This window comes from Capra hircus, chromosome 19 (assembly GCF_001704415.2).
Source record: "Capra hircus breed San Clemente chromosome 19, ASM170441v1, whole genome shotgun sequence".
Classification (NCBI taxonomy): Eukaryota; Metazoa; Chordata; class Mammalia; order Artiodactyla; family Bovidae; genus Capra; species Capra hircus.
Window position 1 is genome coordinate 59,055,393 of NC_030826.1, and position 23,424 is coordinate 59,078,816.

A 23,424-nucleotide genomic window follows, 5' to 3' on the forward strand; every position below is an offset into this window, starting at 1 on the left:
TAAAGAGTCTTGAAGACACAATTCTATGAGTTACAGCTTTGCTAAATGAGACTTCAAGTGAATTTTCAGTGTTTCTTTCAAAAAACGGGTTTTCACACCAAAAAAGAGTAGAAAGAGGGAAAGAACAGCCAGTAGAGGGAAAATGAGGGGGAAAGCTATAGACACACTCTCTACAGCCAAATATAATAACTCAGCCTTTTATCTTGTCTGAATTCATTTCCTCTCTATGTATGAATTAACTCTGAGACTTGCAGCCAATATCTCCCACGTAAGAAGCTTATCTATTAGCTCCCTAGGTTTCTTTGGTAGAAACACTACTCTAAACTTATAACCGGTAAACTTGTAACGCTAGACGTGACGGAATAAAAGCATCGTTATAAATGTTCATGGGAGGAACTAAAAAAAAGCAAAGGGCTGTGGAAACTCAGTGAATGTCAGTCTCCATGCACAAGGACATGGATCGTATTCTATCTGTTTAAGGGAAAAGGAAGAAACACCTTAATCACACTAATGGCTTACATTTTTTTTTCGTGTAATTACAAGTCTAAAGTTTTTCTTTGCTGCTAATTTTGTATGAAACATATTCGTGCTAAATATTCCCTTACCATACACCTAGAGCTGTTTATTTACACAGATGCAGGGTATTGGAATTTAAGGGGAGGGGGTCATTGAAGCCAGAACCCAAGGCCAACCCCTCTCCAACAGTAATTTGTGGTTTTTCCTACATTTAGTGGCTACAAAGGAGCCTTAGACTCTTTGGTGAAGACCAATACTGCACCATTATTTTATGTGAAATTCTAGGGAAAAAATCCTTACTCTCATAACCCAATAAATATTTTAGCTCACTTTGGGTGAGTCTAGTGGTGGTTAGGAAGGGGTGGACAGAATCTGCCGTCACATACGTGAAACCCAATTCCCACAGAAGCGAGCTGCTTGTCCAGTTTCTTATCTCAGTCGTGAAAACAAACTGTGTGTGTCTGGGTGTAAAATAAGGTGGTAATAAAATAAATCAGGCAACGAGCCAAGTTTAGGATCGATTTCCTTTTTGTTTTATTTCATGAAAACTACTACGTGAAAATATTTAAACAAGAACAAAATACCCACTTATCTACACAATGTATAATTTATATGACAAAATATATGGAAGTATTATGAACAGAAGTGCTCATGCAGATGCTGTTCACGTTGAGAATCATAAAAAGCGGGAAATATTTGTTGAAAATAATAAGGGACTAGGCTGGGAAATGTAGAATTTCAGGATGTTTGAAAGTATGGTTTAAGTCATAGCCTTGGGATTAGAGCCTCTGGGAATCATTTTCACTCTCCTTCAGCGCTAGCAGAACATTGTAAGCAAATAAAGAAGAACAAAAAAGGCATGAAGGCAATGAAACATTGCATTCTGACTGAAAAGGAACAAAGGGAAAATTATGAAGAAAATAGGTCCAGCTAGGCAACAACAGCAACAACAACGACTCTTGCCTGTAAGGTGGAGAAAGAAAAATGCCATTTCACAGTCACGGTCACTGGATCAAGGACTTGATTTGGTCTTCAAATTTGTTGTTTCTCTCCTAAAAGTTTAGCTCTAGAGTGTAGTTTTCAATGAATGTTTGGGTAGAAAAGCAATTGCAAGTTTAATCTCATATACAACCGGAAATATCTATGATTTTTTTAAAGTGTTTTCTATGGTATATCAGTGGAGACAACAGCAGCTTTGGGAGTTTCTAGTATGGATATGACAGTGACTTTTATCAAAATTTTGTTTTGAGGTTGATATAATCAGTACAATGTTTTAGCCTCCTTTCGAGAAATTATGTATTTTGTTTGTATGTATATATGAAGTGCACAATTGCTTGGTGGGAAAGGGGGTATGTTTTTTGATCGTTAAAAATGACATGGATAAAATATTTAAACATTGATCAGGTAAAAGTGTTTATAAAATAGAAAAAGCATGTCTTGACTCTACCTTAGCCACATGCAAATGATCCTATAATCTCATCTCTGTTCGGACATCATCTTCTTGCTTCATACGATGTTACTGTTTTGAAGCCTTTTGCAATCCTCTGTGATGTGGAAGTTTCTCTTATTTGACTTGCTCCCTGGGAAGGCTCTGGGAGTTGACTACGGACCCATTTAACACCCTTGCCTGCCGCCTTGTGGTTGCCAGTTAGAGACCAGGTTTGCCTGTAGCGGTGAATGCTGTCAACACTATAATCATGGTGCTGGGCTTACAGGTAACTCGGTTTCAGCTTTCCCATAAGTCTTTGCTCCTTAGTACACACTGACATATGCTCCTGAAGTGAGGCAAGCACAGCGCAGAGACGTGCCCACCCGTATCCGGGCCCCTGATCTGTGACCAGGTGACCTGGGCAGTTACTGGGAGAAGGAAGAATGAGCAATAAAGAGCACTAAGCAGTTGGTTTGCCGTCGGGAGAGAATGACGCGATGTCCCTGCTTTACACAGCACATAAAGAGGAATTCCAGAAGGGTGAAGGATCTCAGTGTAGACTGCGAACTTCTGGGAACGACAGGCTGAGTGTTTGAGTCCAAAGCGCTTGTGGAGAGCAGACGCAGAATAAATTGGTTTTATACTTGTAACACGTTCTAGGTTAAAGGGAATCACCTGATAGCCATAAACAGTTTGGTTTACCAGAAAAAATCTAACGGTTCCAAATGTGTATGAACTGGGACTCCCCTCGCGGTCCAGTGGCTTAGACTCTGTCCTCCCAATCCAGGGGGCCCAGGTTCCATCCCTGATCAGGGAGCTAGATCCTACATGCCGCAGCTAGTAATAAATATCAACTAAAGACCCTGCACGCTGCAGCTAAAAAGAACCTGCATGCTGCAATGAACATCGGAGAACCTGTGCGCTACAACTAGGGCCTGCAACAGGCCTTAGGTATTTGGTAGCATAGTAAATATCTGTTTATTTGATATGTAATAATAAATGATAGATGTTTAATGCATATACCATTAATATATATTTAATATATAAAATATATATTTAATAATATATAAATTTAAAAAATAAATTTATGGGCATTAAATGACATGGTGTAAAGATACAGTAAGCCAAAATAAAACTAACTGAAAGAGAAATGGACAAATCCATAGTCATAATGGGAGCTTATTCTTTAGTCGCTACCTCATGAAGACGATAATAGCAGAAAAAATAGGTTAGATATGAAAAATTTAATATACAGATCTGACTAGCTAAACACATGTAGACCGCTTCAGTCATTAACTGGAGAATTCCTTTGTTTTTGAGCCCTGAAGAATCAAGCATAAGTACTGACTAAAAGATATTACCTTGAAGTTGGTAGGACTATATTAAAATAATTTCTCTTCAGCAGATAACACTGTTGGATTGGTGATGCTTTTTGTCAGGTGGTGACTGGCAAAAAGAGGGAAACGTCTAGAGAATGAATAATGTTCTTGTTTTTTGAGTCCCGGTCTCCTGTGTTTATTCAGTTTGTGCAAATGCATCATGATACGCATTTAGGTTTATTTTTCTATATACATCAAAGCATACATTGAAGTCTTCCTTAGTAACTCAGATGGTAGAGAATCCACCTGCCAGGCAGGAGACACGGGCTTGATCCCCGGGTTGGTAAGCTCCCCTGGAGAAGGACATGGCAACGCACTCCAGTCTTCTTGCCTAGGAAATTCCATGGACAGAGGAGCCTGGCGGGCTACAGTCCATGGGGTTAAAAAGAGTAGGACACGACTCAGCAACTAACACTTTCACTTTCGTACATTTAATGCATACGTTATTGAAAGCTGGCTTACAATTGTCTCAAAATTGGAAATACTAAGGAGTAAATCTAAAAAAGGGGACAATATCTCTAAGGAAAAAATACAAAACGTTACAGAGAAATTTTAAGAAAACCTAAATAAACAGACATAGTGATAGATAATATTCATGGATTGAAAGCTTAATATTGTAAAGACTTCAACTCTTCAAACTAGTCTCTGCATTTAATGTAATCCCAATAACAATTCAAAGTTTTTCCTTTTGATAGACCATGACAAACAGATTTTAGAATTCACATGAATGTGCACAAATCATAAATAGACAAGAATTCTAATAAAAGACAATGTGGGAGAAATTCCTCTTCCTGATAGCAGGCCTGATTACAAAGATAGAGTAATTTAGTAATTAATCAATGTGAAATTTACACACAGATAAACATAGATAAATGCAAAAGTATTTGATAGCTCAACAAAAGACTACATATGTGTGTGTGTGTGTGTGTGTGTATATACACACGTACACAATACATGAGCGAGGTGCTTGCATGCTCAGCCTCTCAGTCGCGTCCGACACTATAACCCCATAGGCCGCAGCGCGCTAAGCTCGTCTGTCTGTGGAGTTTCCCAGGCAAGAAATTGCCGTGCGTTGCCACTTTCTCCTCCAGGAGACTGTAATACAGCCCAATTAGGATAGAAAGTGCACATTTTAAGTACTTTGCATGTTATTAATTATATTATTATTCTTTATTTTTCATTTTAATTTTCAACTCCAGAAATACTGAACTATTCGGTATTTTGCCAAGTATCCTTCACCCAGGTTCTATAAGTGCTAACGCTTTTAGCATGGACACACACACCACACAGAAATACATACAAAAGGATAACAGCGTGACTGTTCATATCCGGTCCCAGACAGATGAAGCTAAATCCTGTCACTTAAAGATACGTATATAGGTGATAAACCAATGAAGGAAAAAAGGAAGTGATTGTTAACGCAAGCGAGGATAGCAGTTACCTAGGACGATACGATGTTCGGATGAAGAACGTGACACCCCTGAGTTGAAGATGATGTTCTTTTTCTTTATTAAAGTTGCAAGAAACATCATTCGTATTTAATTAGGTGTGATGTATGTTACTGCACAGACATTTTATTCATTTTTCCACATGTAACACATTTCCCAATTAAATTTAAAAACATTTAAACCAAGAATCGTAAAACTTTTTAAAAAGATACCTTTTTTAAAAAATCAATTTTTGGTTTTAGCGATCATTTCATGTCTGACTCTGTGCAGCCCCATAGACTGTAGCTTGACAGTCTCCTCTGTCCATAGGGTTCTCCAGGCAATAATACTGGAGTGGGTTGCCATGCCCTCCTGCAGGGGATCTTCCCGACCCAGGGATGGAACCCGCATCTCTTATGTTTAGCCTGCGTATGCAGGCAGGTTCTTTACCTCTAGCACCACCTGGGAAGCCCATAGCAGACACCGAGTGTGTGTGTTAGTATTCAATCATGTCTGACCCTTTGAGATTCCATGGACTGTAGCCTGCCAGCCTCCCCTTCCATGGACTTCTCTAGGCAAGAATACCAGAGTGGGTTGCCATTCCCTTCTCCAGAGGATCTTTCCAACCTAGAGACTGAACCCAGGTCTCCCCCATTGCAGGCAGATTCTTTAGTGTCTGAGCCACCAGACTGCAGAAGATAACACACACTATTAATTACTTGTTCAATTTCAACTTTTTATACTGGACGAAAAGTATCTCTTTTGTTTACTAACATTTTGCCAGTTCTGAGAAGAATGTTCGACATATAGCAGATGTTGGTGGTTTATTTGTTCAATGAAATAATTGTACTTCTTTGTATAAACTGTAAATGTTTTAAGAGTTTGGAGAAGAGCAGGGCAAGTATTTCTCAGAGGAGTTAGAAGTTTGAACATTACAATTCCTGCTTGTATTTCTTGTGCCATATGTGGTTGAGATCAAGCAGAAAGAAAAACACCCACATTGGATAGCGGTACGGAAAAGAGTTTAGAAGAGAGACTTTCTTCCTTCAGAATAAAAGTCATGGTTTCTAGATGGCCCCCCATCATCCATTTGGAGTATAAAATAAAGATCTTTCCTTCTCTTATTTTGGGGAGACGGTTTATGGTTCTAATCACCCACCTTACTTTCCTTGAAGGATTATTTTCCTTCCTAAGCTCCTTCTCCTATGATGTCAAAGACAGTGGAGTGATTAGCTTCTTAGACTTCCGATTATCTGTTCATACTCGATTTTTTCCCTTCTACAATATGTTGTTGTTCAGTCGCTAAGTCGTGTCCGACTCTGTGACCCCATGAACTGCAGCACACCAGGCCCCCCTGTGCTCCACTGTCTCCACGAGCCTGCTCAAGCTCATGCCCATTGAGTTGATGATGCCATCCAACCATCACATACTCTGTTGCCCCCTTCTTCTCCTGCCCTCCGTCTTTCCCAACATCAGGGTCTTTTCCAGTGAGTCAGCTCTTTGAATCAAGTGGCCAAAGCACAATGCTATTAGGTGCTGAGATTTGGGTGCAAGGAACCCTGTGTGTCCTGAATTCACCCATACTTGAACCAAGGTTCTGTCTGTGGACTTTTCATTATTACAGGGGAATAATTTCCACCTTTCCTCTTCAGCAAGGTTGGGTTGATTTTTTGTTTGTTTGTTTTTCATCTGTAACTAAAAGACCCCTATCTGGTGCAATGAGCTAGAATTGCAACCTGCAGATGCATCAGAAAAGAGCATTCTAGACACAGAACAGAATGGACAGTGACACAGAAATGTGGGCATTCGTTCTGGAAAAGGGAATTAATCTTGTATAATAAGCTGAGAATTATAGACCTCTCTGAAAGGTTGGATAAGTGTTTCATCGCCTACGCTCATCCATGTATTCATTCTGAGGGGTGACAGGTGAAGGGTCCGGAAAACCAGAACGTCATGTTTCAGATCAGTAGCCATCACTTAATTCCACTTAACCTCAATTTTCCAGTCTTTTGAAAAAGAAACAACAGTAGGAGCAAACGCTTCAGCGTTTTGTGATGGTTATGTGAGTGATACCTTCAGGGAAGTTAAAATAGTCCATGGCATATTGTAAGCACTCAGTATATGAAGCAATTATAATCCCTTTACTGATTGGACCAAGTGCAGGACCCTGTACTTAGAAGGGTACCCTGCTGAGTTTAATGTTCTGCTGTGGCCATCTTGAAATTCATAATAATTTCTGAGCAAGAAAGCTACATTTTCCTTTTTCAGGGGCCCTGCAATTTAGGCAGCATGTCCCTGGAAGGATGTTCCTTTGCATCACAGGGAGTCTTGGTTGAGGGTTGAAAGCAGGGACTTGCAGAGCTGGAACCACAGGTCTAAACTTAAGCAGCTCTAATAAAAAATTCCATGACCTCCCGTAAATCATTCAGCCTGCTCTTCTCTTATTCATTTTGACTTCGTAGTAGCTCTACGATCTGTTTCTTTCCATTTATTCAATTCACAGATTGACCGTCGGCTCTGGAGTGACAATTTTCTGTAGTCTTTTCATTTATCTTGCTGTCTCAAAGTTTTCCTGACTCAATTTGCCTTTTCAAAACTGCTACGTGTGTCCAACACTCACTGGAAGAAAACAGATCCACATCAAGGCGGCTCATAATAAACTCTTAGGACACATGCACACACAGAAAATGAAGATATCTTAAAAAAGTTTTAGGAAAAAAAATAACAGAAATAAAGCACAATAAAAACAGAATGAATGGGATTACTGGGAACAAGAATACAGAAGAAACGTGTCTTCAAAATCCTGGAAAAAAAAAAGTCCAAAACAACATGATCCTAGCCAAGCCATCAGGAGGTGTAATGGTGGAATCAATATATTTCAGAACCTGTCAACTTGCAAAAAATAAATTACCTGCCATACATCTTTGTTTGTTTGTTTTTTGTTTTCAGGAAGCTCCTGGCATCATTCTTTGAGGCGAGGCAGCATTCCATAAGAGAGGAATTTGTAGGATTTATTAATTAAGAAAGAAGGGAGGACAACTCCCAGGATGATGGTAAAGAGAAGTCTTAGGAAGACAGCTGGTGTCTCAGACATAAGCAGCACCTCACACAGACTGAGGCAGAAAGGAAAAGATGCCGCAAATACACAAACACACGAGCATACACACACGTGGAACTGATCAGCTATCTAATACGAGAGCCATATACTGAGAGAAGCTGCACTGCTCTTTCTTTTTCTGGAAACCTCTGAAGCCAAGTAAGTTAAAGTTTCATGAGACAAAGTGCAAAGAAAAAGACAACAGTGGCAACTATCATGAGAAGTCTTGAGAGTCCCTTGGACTGCAAGGAGATCCAACCAGTCCACCCTAAAGGAAATCAGTCCTGAATAGTCACTTGAGGGACTCATGCCGAAGCTGAAACTCCAATACTTGGGCCACCTGATGCGAAGAGCTGACTCATTGGAAAAGACCCTGATGCTGGGAAAGATTGAGGGCAGAAGAAGGGGACGACAGAGGATGAGATGGTTGGATGGCATCACTGACTCAATGGACATGAGTTTGAGGAAACTCCAGGAGATAGTGGAGGAGACATGAGTCTGAGTAAGCTCTGGGAGTTGGTGATGGACAGGGGGCTTCTGTCCATGGGGTCGCAAAGAGTCAGACACGACTGACTGACTGAACAACAGCTATCGTGAAAACATAAAAATGCACAGGACGGAATGGCAGGCAGTCTTAAAGCATAAAGCACTGTGTGGCTCAGCTGTAATATAAACAAAAATGCTTAGTCACAGAAAGATGTGCACTGAATACTAATTTAACCAAAACACTGGGGGAGTGGAAAGGAGGGTGGAGGGGGTCCACCCATCTCCCGTGTGTTGAGTGATAAGTACCTGAGTTAATTCTCCATCAGCTGTAGAGAAAAATGAAAAAAGAAATGGGCAAGATTTTAAAAATTATTCATTATAGATATATAAGCATCTGCCTTAGACATACGAAGATCAATACCATCAGAAACAGCTAGAGTGGCTTTAACTATTGAGCCAGGAGTTAAAGATGAGGACCCGGGGAGAGGCAGACAGCTGGTTTTCATTACGAAGTCATCTAGTACCATTCAAGTTTTTAAAGTGTTTCTTTTTTTTTTTTATTGTGAGCTATAATATACATACAGAAAATTGCATAAAACATACTTGGAGATTTTAACAATATAATACAGCAGACATCTGTGTAACCACCACCTAGGTCAAAAATTAGAACATTGCCAGTTCCTAGGACTTCGGCCACCTGATGCGAAGAGTGGACTCACTAGAAAGGACCCTGATGCTGGGGAAGGTTGAAGGCAAAGGGAGACGGGTGGTGACAGAGGATGAGCGATGGTTGGATGGCATCACCGACTCAGTGGTCATGAACTGGAGCAAAGTCAGGGAGAGAGTGGAGGACGGAGGAGCCTGGCGTGCTGCAGTCCTTGGGGTCACAGACAGTCAGACACGACTGAGCCCCTGAACAATAACAGGACCCCCGCTGCCTATGTGCTCTCTCTGAGCAAAATCCACTTCCAATCCACCATGACAGGCAACGCCGTCCTGACTTTCGTGATCATGTATTTTGCATTGATTTACATTTTTTTCACTTATGCTCACACCCCTCCACAGAATAGCGTCTCACGATTTTGACTCTGAACCACCAGGGAAGCCCTTAAATGAAATTTAAATTTTGAAATGCAATATTTTGCCCATGCAAGTATAAAAACTGGATTAATGCACCTTCCACTATAAAGAATTACTGAGCCCATTGGCTTCCCCACGTTGGTATTTTCATAAGAAAAAAGTGTATTATTACTCATTTCTCCCAGACGCTTGTAAATATGCCTTTACCTTGAAACTCCATGGAATGCCCACAGAATCTGTACAAGGAGTACTTATATCACTACACAATTAATGACCAAAGTCTGTTTTTAATATCATGTGCTAAAAAGCATACTAAAATATGATTCTGACAATAATTTCCACAAGGCCTACGTGACTAACAGGAAAAGAAGATTCTAAGACCTGAGGGAAAAAAGATGACAAGAACAAGTCAATTTAAGGAAGAATGAATATTTACTGCTTCAGCCGCTACCACAAATTTGGCATTTTCTAACAGTGGTTTCCCTCCAGGGCGAGTATCAGGGTTGATTTTGGGGATTTCAAATAAACCCAGTAAATAGCATCCTCTTCACCAGAGAGGGTAAATTAGTCTCAGAGATGGGGAGTTGGTAGCGAGCGTGTGTATTTTTACAAACAAACAAATGAGCGTCCATGACAACGTCAACAGGCTCCTCGGACCATCTGGAGCTTAGTCTAGCTGCTGTCCATCCTGGTTTGCTGTCCCTGAGCAGAAGGGGTTATTAAGGCAGAGAGAGACACTCCCAGCCTCTCGCTTGACCCCTGGGATCCGGTCTTCTTCTCTTGGCTGTGTGAAGAGCGGCCCCCGCTTCTACCTCCTTGGAACCCGCTGACCCTGTTCCCAGCTCTGGCCCTGCTACCTGCTCTGGGCGGCCGGACGCAGTATTCCAGGGCGAACCACTGTTACCCCTTCCCCGCCTTGCCCAGAATTGTCCATCAGAGCTTATCCTGGGCTGTGGAGCTAAAGCACGGGAGGATGGAGTCCTGCGTTAGTGGAGGCCAGGGATGCAGAGAGAGCCGGTTTGGAGCGGGTGAGTCTTGCCTCTGTTGCTAGGGAGGAGCTTTACCCCTGGTCAGCAGGAGCTGGGCGCGGTGACTCACCCAACCTCCCTGACTCCCCTCTGACTCACCCCACGGCCTGGGACAAGTCCCTCTACCGCTCCGGGCCTCCCTGTCCCCCCTCCCCGACCTGGTCCTTCCAGGTCTCCCTGAGATTTCAAGCATTTGCCTTTTTATAGTGATTAAACCCTCCAGGAAAAGCATTTCGGAAGAAATGCCGGTTGTGGAATTCAGGGAAATTATCTGAGTCGGGCTTTGCAAACAGAGGCACTGAAGTCAGTCTCTTTTTGTGTATGTGGTAGTGGATTTTATTTTTTTAATCTATTTTTCAACTGGAGAAAATTGCTTTACAATATTGTGTTGGTTTCTGCCTGACAACAACGCGAATCAGCCATAATTATACACATATCCCCTCCCTCCCCTCCCATCATCCCAGCCCTCTAGGTCATCACAGAGCACCAAGCTAAGCTCCCTGTGTTACACAGCAGCTTCCCATCAGCTATCTATTTCACACATGGTCGTGGACAGAGGAGCCTGTCAGGCTGCAGTCTGTGGGGTCGCAGAGAGTCGGACGCGACTGAGTTACTGACACGCGCAGTGTGTGTACCTGGATGCTGCTTTCCCCATTTGTCCCGCTCTTTCCTTCCCCCACTGGGCCCACAAGTCCATCCGCTATATCTGAATCTCCAGTCCTTCCCCGCAAATAGGTTCATCAGCACCATTTTCCTGGATTCCATGTATATGCGTTAATGTGCGATACTGTGCTTCTGACTTGCTTTACTGTCTATAACAGGCTCTAGGTTCATCCATCTCAATAGAACTAACTCAAGTTCGTTCTTTTTATGGTGAGTCATACTCCTTTGTAGCACATCTTCGCTATCCATCCGTCTGTGGAGAGACATCCAAGTTGCTTCCATGTCCTAGCTGTTGTGAATGGTGCCGCTGTGGGCACTGGGGTATGTGTGTCTTTTCCAGCTAACCTGCGTTTGTTGGTTTTTCCTTTTCCCTTGTGAGTTCTCTCTGCTTTACTTTCCTCTGTCAGCGCTGCTTATAGCCACATGCTCTCTTTTCTTTAAGCCACCTTGTGATCAGGTTACATCCCAGATGTGCTCAGAAACCTCTCGGACAACCTGTTTGTCAGGCTGGGGTTCAAGCCCTCCCATGATCAAATCCCAACCCACCTTCTCATCTTATGTCCTCTTCCCATTCACATATTCTACGACAGAGATGAACTGGTTGCCCAGCTGTTTCTCAAGTCAGTACCATCTCCTCAGGACAGAAGAAAGTGAAAGTGAAGTCGCTCAGTCGTGTCCGACTCTGCGACCCGGTGAACTGTAGCCTACCAGGCTCCTCTGTCCATGACAAAGATCTTATCTTATTTGATCTTGTGGTCTGGGATCAAACTCAATGCCTCCTCTATCATCATTGCGTAGTACCTGTTCGATGAAAGAGTAAATAAATGAATGGATGAGTACGTGGATGGACTCTGTTTTCTCCTCCCAAAATGACTTTAAAACGTGAACACCCCCTGTGTATTGTGACCCGTCTCAAATGGCAGCCTCTGCAGAGGCTTCCTGGACTCTCGCCTTGGGAAGTGGCATTTCCTGGTTTCGACATTGTTTGTTCTCATGACGTAGCTCCGTGTATTGAATACACATGTGTATATCAGCAGTGGTTAAGGACCACCTGCATTGCAGGAGACACAAGAGATATAGGTTTAATCCCTGAGTCAGGAGGATTCCCCTGAAGTCGGAAATGGCAACACATTCCAGCATGCTTGCCTAGAAAATCCCATGGACAGAGGAGCCTGGAGGGCTACAGTCCATGGGGTCACAAAGAGCTGGAGCTGACTGAATATGCGTGCATGTATATATCATAGCCCTCATATCAAAGTCCCTTGAAAGGAGAGGGTATAAATGCTTTGCAGCTTTGTACTTTTCCTCAGAAGCATTTTGATAATTACGGTCTTACCCCATTTTTACCATTATTCTTCACCTCTCAGTATCTCCTGTAGTGTGGGAGCTCTGAAATTTAGCCGGCATCTTCCTCTTCTGTGAAATAAAGAAGTAGGGCCAAACGATCCATTTGTAACTTGAGATACTGTGACCTAGGCACAGATTTCTTTAGGTAAAGACTGCTGGAACGAAGAAATTTAATTAAAATGCGTTACTAAAAACATAACGAAGTTTTGGCATCTTCTATGCCTGCTATTTTGGTTTTCTTATAAGTCACTAAGAAAGTTAAATGTTTCATAGGTTTTCTTGTTTGGCATTTTCTGTTTGCTGATTTTCAGGACTGAAGTGTCTCCAAACTACATTAAATAATAAAAACCACAGACTCAGAAAAAGACCTTAGAAGTTGTATACTCTGATCTTTTCATAACAGAGGAGGATACTGAGGTTCTGGAATAGAAATGGGTTTGCTCCAAACAACATAAAGCTGAATAAGAAATCCCAGCGAAGGATCTCATTCTTCTGGATAAGCAAGCAAAACAAGCCACAAGATTCATTAACTTCCTTCTTCCTGATGACAAGTCCAAGCTCTTTTTTTGTTGTTGTTGCTGTTGTTTTCTCCATGTCCTTTTAAACACTTGGGGGAATTAAAATTTAGCCTTTTGGTTTCAGCAGCAGTCCTAAGGTGTCTAAAGCACATGGGCCAAGTTTTACTCACAGTCGGTACACATCCATTGTCAGATGGAGGCAGGGACCGTATTGCAGCTCCAGCTGAAAAACTGAGCAATAAATGAGAAAAGCAACCGTGTGAGTTTTGACATTCTTGGAAAGCTCACCGTATCTCAGGCCAGATTTGTGTCCTCTGTAACTCCACAAGGGAATTCCCAGAAGACATATATTTTCTTTCCTTGACAAATGTCTCAAATTAAAGAGCAACAAAGGAAAATGGTTGAAGCACCAAGGGTGTGATATTTTAAGAGGTTTAACTCCGTCTTTGGCTCTTGCGAGCCGAATCGTTCACGGTTCTCTACGGGGAAAACCTATGTCGATCAATTTGTATCACATTAGGGCTCCAAGGGCGCCGCTAGCAAGGCCATCTATTTATTTGAGGTTTAGTAATGAAGTAGATGGATTTTCTCCCCACCCCTACCCATTTTTCTAAAAGCCCCAGCTATCTTTTATTGTTCCCCATGGTAGGTGATCCTCTTAAGGGAAGCTCAGTAGAGAAGGCAGAGTCCCTGGTGCTGATGCATGCTGACATCAATCATATCCGGCCAAGAGAAAGAGACTTATAGGCGATTCATAAAGCAGATTGAGGACAATTAAATGGCAGACTCACTAACCCTTAAGGGCTTCCCAGGTGGTGCCAGCGGCAAAGAACCCACCTGCTAAAGCAGGCGATGTAAGAGACACGGGTTCGACCCCTCGGTTGGGAGGATCCCCTGGAGGAGGGCATGGCAGCCCACTCTAGTGATCTTGCCTGGAGAATCCCATGGACGGAGGAGCCTGGTGGGTTACAGTCCTTGGGATTGCAGAGGGTCAGACGTAACTGAAGCAACTTAGCACACACTAGCCCTTAAGACTTGCATTGGCAAAGATGTCCCCTCCTCCACCACGGTAAGGAACACTGATGCTTTAAATCATGGCTATAACGGACTCTTATATGAACTGAGGTTACCACAGCTGAAACACTGAAGTTATTATGAAGCACTTTCTGCAAACGGTTCTTCTGTCGACATTAGCAAGAACGGCGACACATTTCATTTAAGCTCACATTCTGTGTTCCTTTCTCTTTTTGGGCGTGTGTTGAAAGGATGCTGAATCTGAATGCAAAGAAGTTTCCTGAATGTAAATTGTAACAAACTTAGAAAGGTGTTGAGAGCAACAGTGCAGATACTTAACATGATGCATAAGTACTGATCTGAGCCCGGGGATTATTTAGACCCTAAGATGTTTCTTTGTGTTGAGGCCTGTTTTTAACTTTCAGGAGGCTTCACTCATTCACCTTCACAGTCAGCCTACAGCATGAGAAGGGCTCACTACGTTCCTGGTAGGGTTTGGATTGGGTGTTTGTTTCTTATCCCCAGCTCCACACGTCAACCAAGTTAAGATAACCTAACTAAAATGAGGCTGACGTAGACCTTTTTCTCTTATTTCATTATTTATTTATTTTTGCTGGGTCTTCACTGATGCATGTGGGCTCTCTCTAGTTGTGGTGTGTGTGTGTGTGCTAAGTCACTTCAGTCGTGTCCCGCTCTGTGTGACCCCATGAACTGCAGCCCCCAGGCTCCTCTGTCCATGGGGATTCTCCGGGCAAGGATACTGGAGTGGTTGCTGCCCTCCTCCAGGGGATCTTCCCCACCCAGGCATCCAACCCTCACCTCCTATGTCTGCTACACTGGCAGGCGGGTTCTTTACCACTAGAGTGACCTGAAACCCTAGTTGTGGAGAGCAGGGGCCTACTCTCTAGTTGCGGTGGTTTCTCATTGCGGTGGCCTCTCTTGTTGCAGGGCACGGGCTCTAGGGCACGAACTTCAGTGCTGGGGCGCATGGGCTTCCTTGCTCTGCGACATGTAGGATCTTCCCAGACCAGGGATTGACCCCATATCCCCTGCATTGGCAGGTGGAGTCTTAGCCACTGGACCAGCAGGGAAGCCCTGACCTTTTCTATTTTAGATACTGCTCGGCTAATAAACACCACTTTCTCAGCTTCCTGCCTCCTAACACCCTTTTTTCCTCTCCTGCCCACAGTGAAATGAATTAGCCAATATCTAAAAATAATAATGGCAACTTTTACAACATTATAGGCCAGACACAGATCGAAGAATTAACTGTCATGAATTCCGATAATCCTCGCATTTCTATGGTCTCACTCTGTTGTGAACGGCTGAAAAAATGAGAAGTCGAGGTAATTTGATACAGATGATGAGATGTGAACCTGTGCAATAGGTTGGCCAAAGTCAAAGAGATAATAAGTAGGAGGCCAGTAACTTGAATCCTACTTCAAGGAGGATTCATGACCCCTGGTCTCCACCATCTGTGATCCTAACATTAGATTCTGCCTCCCTCCTGGTGATAACAGAGTTCAGGTGTTTTGTTAGCCTTTTCTGAGTATGTTAAAGATAATCACCACTGCATTCTTGTACGAAATTGACAGGCATTAGGCTGTTTAGACTCAAAAGTCTATTTAAATTTAGTTTTGATAGCACATTTCAGTCAGTAGTTGATTGGAAAATGTTATATCACGTTTAAAAAGGCCTAATCATGGGGAAATTATAAGCTTGAAAAAGAACAGTTCAACAGAACATGAACAAAATAGAAAATGGTAAACACGCATAGTACATGCTAATGGGATTCTCTAATAGCTGTACATGTATTATTATTGTTTTTCACAAAACTGAAATTTCTGATATCATCTTTAATAACTGCAAGTTGAATTATTATTGTTTCCTCAAAAAATGTTATGTCTATAATGTATGCTTTCTAAGAATTTAGTCCATGCCACTTTTAGCAAAAGAGAAATTTAAAAAAAAACACACACACAGTAGTTTGGACCAAATCCTATGGTACCTTCTATATAGTGAAAGGTTCAAATAGTCTACTATTTTAAATGATAATAAATCAACTCAGATTGAGACGAATATTTATTATATTTGGAATTAACAATAATAAAAACCAAAAATTGCCTTCTGTGACATTCAGAGTGGAATTTAATGGAAATAAAATGATCCTGTGAAGTTTGATTTTCTACTTAATACATTGTCATATTTTTGGAACCAAGGTCTCCCTAAGATTACATTACTTGCAAAGTTGAAATAACTGCATCCAAGTGTAAATCAGACTGTTTTTCCTGGAGCCAATGTCCCTACTGTGGCCTAGTTTCACCTCTGTAGGCTTTTTAGAAACGCACTTAGGAACAGTCTGCTTAAATTTAAGAAAGAAGAGAGGAATTTCTTCTTTCTGCCTAAATCTGAAAACAAACTCACTTGCAATAAGAAAGTCAGGACTTCTGCACGTTGGAAATTTCCATCATTTTTACATCAACTGCGTTGTTCACATTCACAAAGTAATGCAAAAAGAAAGCAAGGGCAGTGAAATGTCATAGAAATGCTACCAAATAAATAGTCTATATATTCACCATGTACCTTAAAAAAAAGTATTTCTTCCCCCACTTTAGTGTTTCATGGGAGCCTTTTAAAAACCAAACACACGGATCATCACTGCTGAAGGAGAGCCTTAACTCCCTCTGGCGTCTGACAGCCTCCACGAGACACTTAAACGTTTTTTAATTTACCGAGACACTGCGCTCTGCAAAGCCAAAAGACAGGCCTCAAACTGTAGTAGCTGCGCAGCTCCTGAAACAGCATACCTGGGCTAAATTTGCAAGAGTCAGTGTAGACAAAACACGGGGCCCTTGTGGGTGGAGAGGCGCGTAGGAGGAGAGCTGGGGCATCGTCCGGATTCACTGTCCACCTCGGTCACGCGGCCCAAGTAATTGCCCACTACTTCCTGTGCAGCCTAAGCTCCAGGCCAGTGGATCTGCTTTCAAAGTGGAGTGAAGAATCCAGGCTATGGCAGCGTCCTGATGAATTTCCCCTCTTCCATCTTGGTTCCAACATTTTTTTTTTTAAACTTCCCAAATTGAGGTGCTCTTCATGAGAGCTAGGCCTTAAACTGAATTTCTCTACGTCATCTGTGATGTGATTCTGAGCAGCCCTGCACCCTTTGGGCAGAGGGTTATAAAGGATATTCTCCCAGTGTGTGTGTGTGTGTGTGTGTGTGTGTGTGTGCGTGCGTGCATGTGTGTGTAGTGTGTGTGCATGTGTGTACACACATGTGTGTGCACACACGCGTGTGTGCATGCGCATGTGCATGTGTGTGCGCGCGTGTGTGTGTGCGTGTACATGCCTGGCCGGGGGGAAGCACTAGAGGAGTCAGGCGCCTGTAAAAGCATGCATGATGATAGCATTGGGTTTGGAGTGAAAGAAATCATTCTAATGTATTTCATGTCAGATAAATGCCGTAGATTATTATTGTTGCCCTTTGTTGTACAGTCACTAAATCGTGTCTTACTTTGCGACCCCATGGGCTATAGCCCGCCAGGCTCCTGTGTCCATGGGGTTCTTCAGGCAAGAGTAATGGAGTGGGTGTGTGTGCCCTCCCCCAGGGATCTTCCCCACCCAGGGCTTGAACCCGCATCTCTTACGTCTCCTGCATTGGCAGACGGGTTCTTTACCACTAGCGCCACCTGGGAAGCGCCACATAATATGTGTATGTATATATATATGCATGACTGAGCTACAACGCACTTTACTCTCAGCACCAGACACAGCCACAATTGCGCGTCGCTTCCACTCTGGCCTGCCACTTCCTTCTTTCTGGAGCCAGCAGTAAGTACCCTCTGCTCTTCCCCTGGTATCCTACTGGACACCTTCTGACCTGGGGGGGCTCAACTTCCAGTATCGTATCTCTTTGCCTTTCTGTACTGTTTATGGGGTTCTCGAGGCCAGAACACTGGAGTGGGTTGCCCTGCCCTCCTCCAGGGGACCTCGTGTTGTCAGAACTCTCCACTGTGACCCATCCTTCTTGGGTGGCCCTGCACAGCAAGGCTCCTGGCATCGCTGAGTTACTGCAGCCCCTTTGGCATGACAAGGCTGTGATCCGTGAAGGGGTACATGCGTTTCTACATCTACACATATATACATAAAATCTCACACAGGAATCTTTTCAAAGGGCAGCCATTTCCCAGGACCCAGCACTAACATCCCCAGAGATAGCAACCGGTCTGGAAAGGCATTGCACACATGTCTGTGAAGAAGCCCCACTGGCCCTTTCCCACTTGGCAGACACACCTTCAGCTCAAGGAACACCTCGCGTCAGACAACCTTGCAGGAACCCCCGAAAGTTTACTTTTGCTCTAGGCTAAAAACAATATGTTTGAAGAAAAACAATAACATGACTTCCATCCTTGAAATGTTCATTTGACGAAATTTTATAGTTTCCAGACTGTTTCTGAATGACTGCAATAGTTGCTAAACAAAGACGTGTTTTTATATAACAGTTGTGGAGATTTCAACGGATTCTACTGTTGCAGAGGACTGTACATGTTGGGCTGAGAGCAGAATGGAAGCGAACTTTCACAGCAGGAGGAACAATTATCAAATTCATGAGTCAGTTCAACTGCAGTTGAAATACACGTCTCTTAAGACTGTCCTTTCCAGAAAGAAATTGTTATGATTCTGATTCTAATTGACTCTTGAAGGCTGATCATTTATTATTTTAAGTAAGACCTTATGCCTCGAAGGTAGTCTAGGACATAAAAATGCTGACTTAGTACCATTCCCTGCTGTGAAAAGCAAAATATGTGAAATCCAAACGGCAGGTCACCATTTTATCCGAAGCACAATAACTTGGATGTAAGCAAACATATAAAATTAACCTTGGCAGCATAATAATAAATAAGACCTTGTTAGCAAATCAGCTTGCTTTCTCCAGCTGCCGACTTGAACCTCAGAATAATAACCTGCGATTGTGACACATTCTGTACCTCTTATCTGGGATTACAGTAGTCTGGTTTAGTCAGTAAATGTACACAGACCATCTGCTTGATGCCAGACTCTCCTCCACTCAGTGTTTAACATGCAGACGTGAAAACTGTAGGCAAGGACTTGGAGGATTTCACCTTTTAGTGGAAAAGGCAAAGGATTAATCCAGTCATTGAAATGCAGTGTTGTAAGTGATAGCGAGGCAAGAAATAGTAAGAAAAAAAGCAGAAAAGAAGAATCAAATTCAGCATGGCAGTCCCAGGGAGGCATTCTGGAGAAGATGCTTCCCCAGTACATTTGTAGAAATGAAGCAGAAAAAACAGCAGGAGCTTTCAGAAAGAGGCATTGCAGGCACAAAATGCTGAGTGAAGTGAGTGTTAGTCGCTCAGTGGGGTCTGACCCTTTGTGGCTCCTTGGATAGTCATCCCCCAGGCTCCTCTGTCCGTGGGATTTCCCAGACACGAATGCTGGAGTGAGTTCCATTTCCTTCTCCGGGGGATCTTCCCAGCCCAGGGATCGAACCCAAGTTTCCTGCATTGAAGGCAGATTCTTTACCGTCTGAGCCACCAGAGAATACCTTAATAAAATTTAAATTAAAGACAGGAGACGATTTCCTTATTTTGGGGAAGAAATAGTGAAGACCTGAAATAAAATACTGATGCAGAGAAGGAAGTAAATATGAGAGCCATGGGCTTACCTGACGGCTCGGCGGGTCAAGAATCGGGCTGCAGGGCAGGAGGCATAGGAGACAAGGGTTTGATCACTGGGTTGGGAAGATCCCCTGGAGGAAGAAATGGCAACCCACTCCAGTGTTCTTGCCCAAAAAAGCCCATGGGCAGAGGGGCCTGGCAAGCTACAGTGCAAAGGAGTACGAAGAACCGGACACTGTTGGAAGCTGCAGATCTTCAAACCTAATGATTGTGGAGCACGGGCTTCTTCGCTTCTCTGCACGTAGGGGTCTCCCCGGATCAGGGATCAAACCCATGTCTCCTGCGCTGGCAGGTGGGTTCTTGACCACTGAGCCACCAGGGAAGTCCCCAGCAGACATGCTAATATCAGATAGGCAACAGGATGTGCACCGAGATGTAAGGGCTTGGCCTTTGTCGTCCATTCTCCTTTGGAACTCCTGGTACAGCACTAATCAGAATCTCAAGATTAAACTGATATCCCAAACACTTCTCTCTACTCTCCAGAAATTGCCAAAGGGTGGTCTAATACACTAAGACTCCTTTCAGGGTCTCATCTTCCATCCAAACCTAACACATGTTTTAACTTGAGTGCCACACTGACTTTTTAACCCTCCACTAACTCCCCTGCAAGCATGCATAGACTATGTTGGCCATTCATATCCGCTCTGCGTCTCCGTGCAAACTGGACGCGGTGTAGCCTTGAAGGAGCAGAGTACAGAAATCCAGAAGATTCAGGGCTGGAGTTAACTGACGATGTAGATGCAGTGAGACTTTCAGGAACTGAAAGGATAAGCCTGTGCTTTGCAACAAGAAAACATTGAGAAATAATGGATAAGAAAGTTGGAGATGCATCAGAGGAAAATTATTCATCTGTATTTCACTGTTGACGTAAGAATGATGAAAACTGGCTTCAAGATACGCCTCTAAATATTTACATGTCACTGAATCTTTGGCTTCCTAGGGTCCCATTTTCTCTGTCACTAAAAGAAATTGTATGAATTTACCTCTGGTTATCTTTACTCTCTATTATTTAAATCTCAGACATCTTTAAATATAAGTTCCAGCAGTTTTTTATGTCAGTGAAATTGGGTCTAGTGATAAGCATAAAAGTTACACACTGAATATTATTTGAGTAGTTATCTGCTGTCTTTATTTTGCAATCATTCTAGCTTAAGCAGGGGTAAAGAAACCTTTTTTTTGTCTATTGATCATCAGTGGTACACAGGAAAACAATCAGTAGCCCAAGGAATTTGAAAAATAGCCGTTTAGATAGCGCTGACTTTAAGTTAAACAAAATGTAAGAGTTTAAGTCAATACATAAAGAGGATAGCTTTTCTCACTCTACATTCAGTAGTCTTTTTATTCTATTATTTCCAGTATTTTCGTAATGTGCGTTCTATTGGAATCTCTGTTGGAAACTGCACCCAGTTCATCAGTTATTAAATCGATAGGTCAGAACATTGATCTCAGGCTGCTGTGGCAAACTGCCTTACGTAAAATCTTCTCCAACTCTTCTTAGTAAATTCTCGATAATTAATTAGTTGATTTTTGAATATCCTAAAGGGCTGGATATACGCCTTCCCAAATATAATATATCCCTTTGTATCACAAGTATTTAAAATCTGTCTCTTCCATCAACTCTGAATAAACCTTGAAGATAAGCGCTAGACACATGCATAACATGTAAATTCTCCATGTGAAAAAATATATATATACATGTATGTGCTAAGGCACTTCAGTTGTGTCCATCTCTGTGAAATCCTAAGGACTGTAGCCCACCAGATTCCTCTGTCCATGGGATTTCCCAGGCAAGAACACTGGAGTGGATTGCCGTTTCCTCCTCCGAGGGATCTTCCCCACCCAGCGGCTGCTGTGTCTTGCATCTTCTGCATTGATAGAAGAGTTCTTTACATCTAGTGCCACTTGAGAAGCATATATATATGTGCTGACCTATAACCTATATATAAGTGGGTAGTCTATCCCTTCTCCAGTGGATCTTCCCAACCCAGGAATCAAACTGGGGTCTCCTGCATTGCAGGCAGATTCATTACCAACTGAGCTATCAGAAAAGCCTATATACATATCACACAATGATTTTAGCTAATACTATTAAGCTTGGGCTTCCCAGGTGGCTCAGTGAAAAAGCGTCTGTCTGCCAGCGCAGAAGGTGCAAGAGATTAGGGTTCGATCCCTGGGTCAGGAAGATCCCCTGGAGTAGCAAATAGCAGCCCACTCCAGTATTCTTGCCTGGAAAATGCCACGGACAGAGCAGCTTGGAGGGCTACACTCCATGGGGTCACGAAGCGTGGAACATGACTGAGCTCTGCCCCCACCCGTTAGGCCTGAAGTGTTTTCTAGGAACCATCTGTAGTGTTCTTACTCAGTGTCATTTTGATCGCGGTCCCTTCCAGCCTCTCCTTTGTCCTGCTCTGTGCCCTGGAGTTTGGACCTTCGCAAAAAGTATCAGCATTCCCTTTGTCGGTTGGACTCTGTCGATTTCGGCCAACAGCAGGCATCTAAAATGGATTCGGGGTGAAAGAAAAGATCAGAGATTTCTGTTTCCTTCCTGTCTGGATGTCCAGTCCCTAGCAGGGGCTGCGTACCTTCATGACCAGTGACCCGCCCCCCGGCCCCCGGGTGTTCCTTTTCACTCGGGGATTCCCTTTCCCAGGGTACCAGTAGTTGCAGATCACTCCTGCCTCTGATAACACTGTTTTCTTTCTCTGCCCCTTGGGTGGTCTTGGCTTCCCACAGTTACGAAGTCTCTTCACACTTTACTATCCCTTTAGGTGGGCTTGCTGTTTTTGTTTAGACACTAGGTCATGTCGGACTCTTGTGTGACCCCACGGACTGTTTCCCGCCAGGCTCCTCTGTCCACGGGATTTCCCAGGCAAGAACACTGGAGTGGGTTGCCATTTCCTCCTGCAGGGGCTCTTCCCGACCCAGGGATCTAACCCGAGTTTCCTGCATTGGCTGGCGGATTCGTTACCACCAAGCCACCTGGAAAGCCCTTATGAGTCCTTAACTCACCTTTATCTAAGTAACACTTTCTTTAAAGTGTCTGTATCTGAATCATATGGAAATTCCCTTCCCTGTCAGGGCCTTGATGGATTAAAACATAAACAATAAATAAAGATAGTGTAAAACAGATAATAATAAATAATATTAAATATAATATATAAACATGCTCAAGGTATGTATATATGTATTTAACCCTATAAAGAATGTGCTTTTAGACACAGCATTCTAGGGTCAAAGCAAATGATACATAGAAATGTTAAATAGCTTTGCAAAAGTCACGCAACACTATATTTGGAGAAGTCAGCCACCTGTGTTACAACATAATTATTTTTTCTCACTCCAGAGGTTCTTGGGACCTCCTTCCTTACGAGACAAACCTGTGGTCCCCAACTGATAGTACTCACAATTTTTGACTGTTTCTACACCATCTCCATCATCATATAAATCTGATCTGAGTGTTATAATCTCATTTATAACTTATATACTATATATCTTATTTATAAATCTTATTTATAACATACACTTGTAACATATACTTACTATATATAAGTATGTATATACATATATATATATATACACTATATATCACATGTTCAACATCATCTGTTTTGGTATCAATGGTATATTTTTCTAAGAACTTTTCAGATGTTCTGGGCTTAGTAAACTGGACTATTATTAACTAGTTTTTAGGATGCCTGCTATCAGTGGTAATGAACTATTAATGGTTAAAAAAAATAGTAATATGAA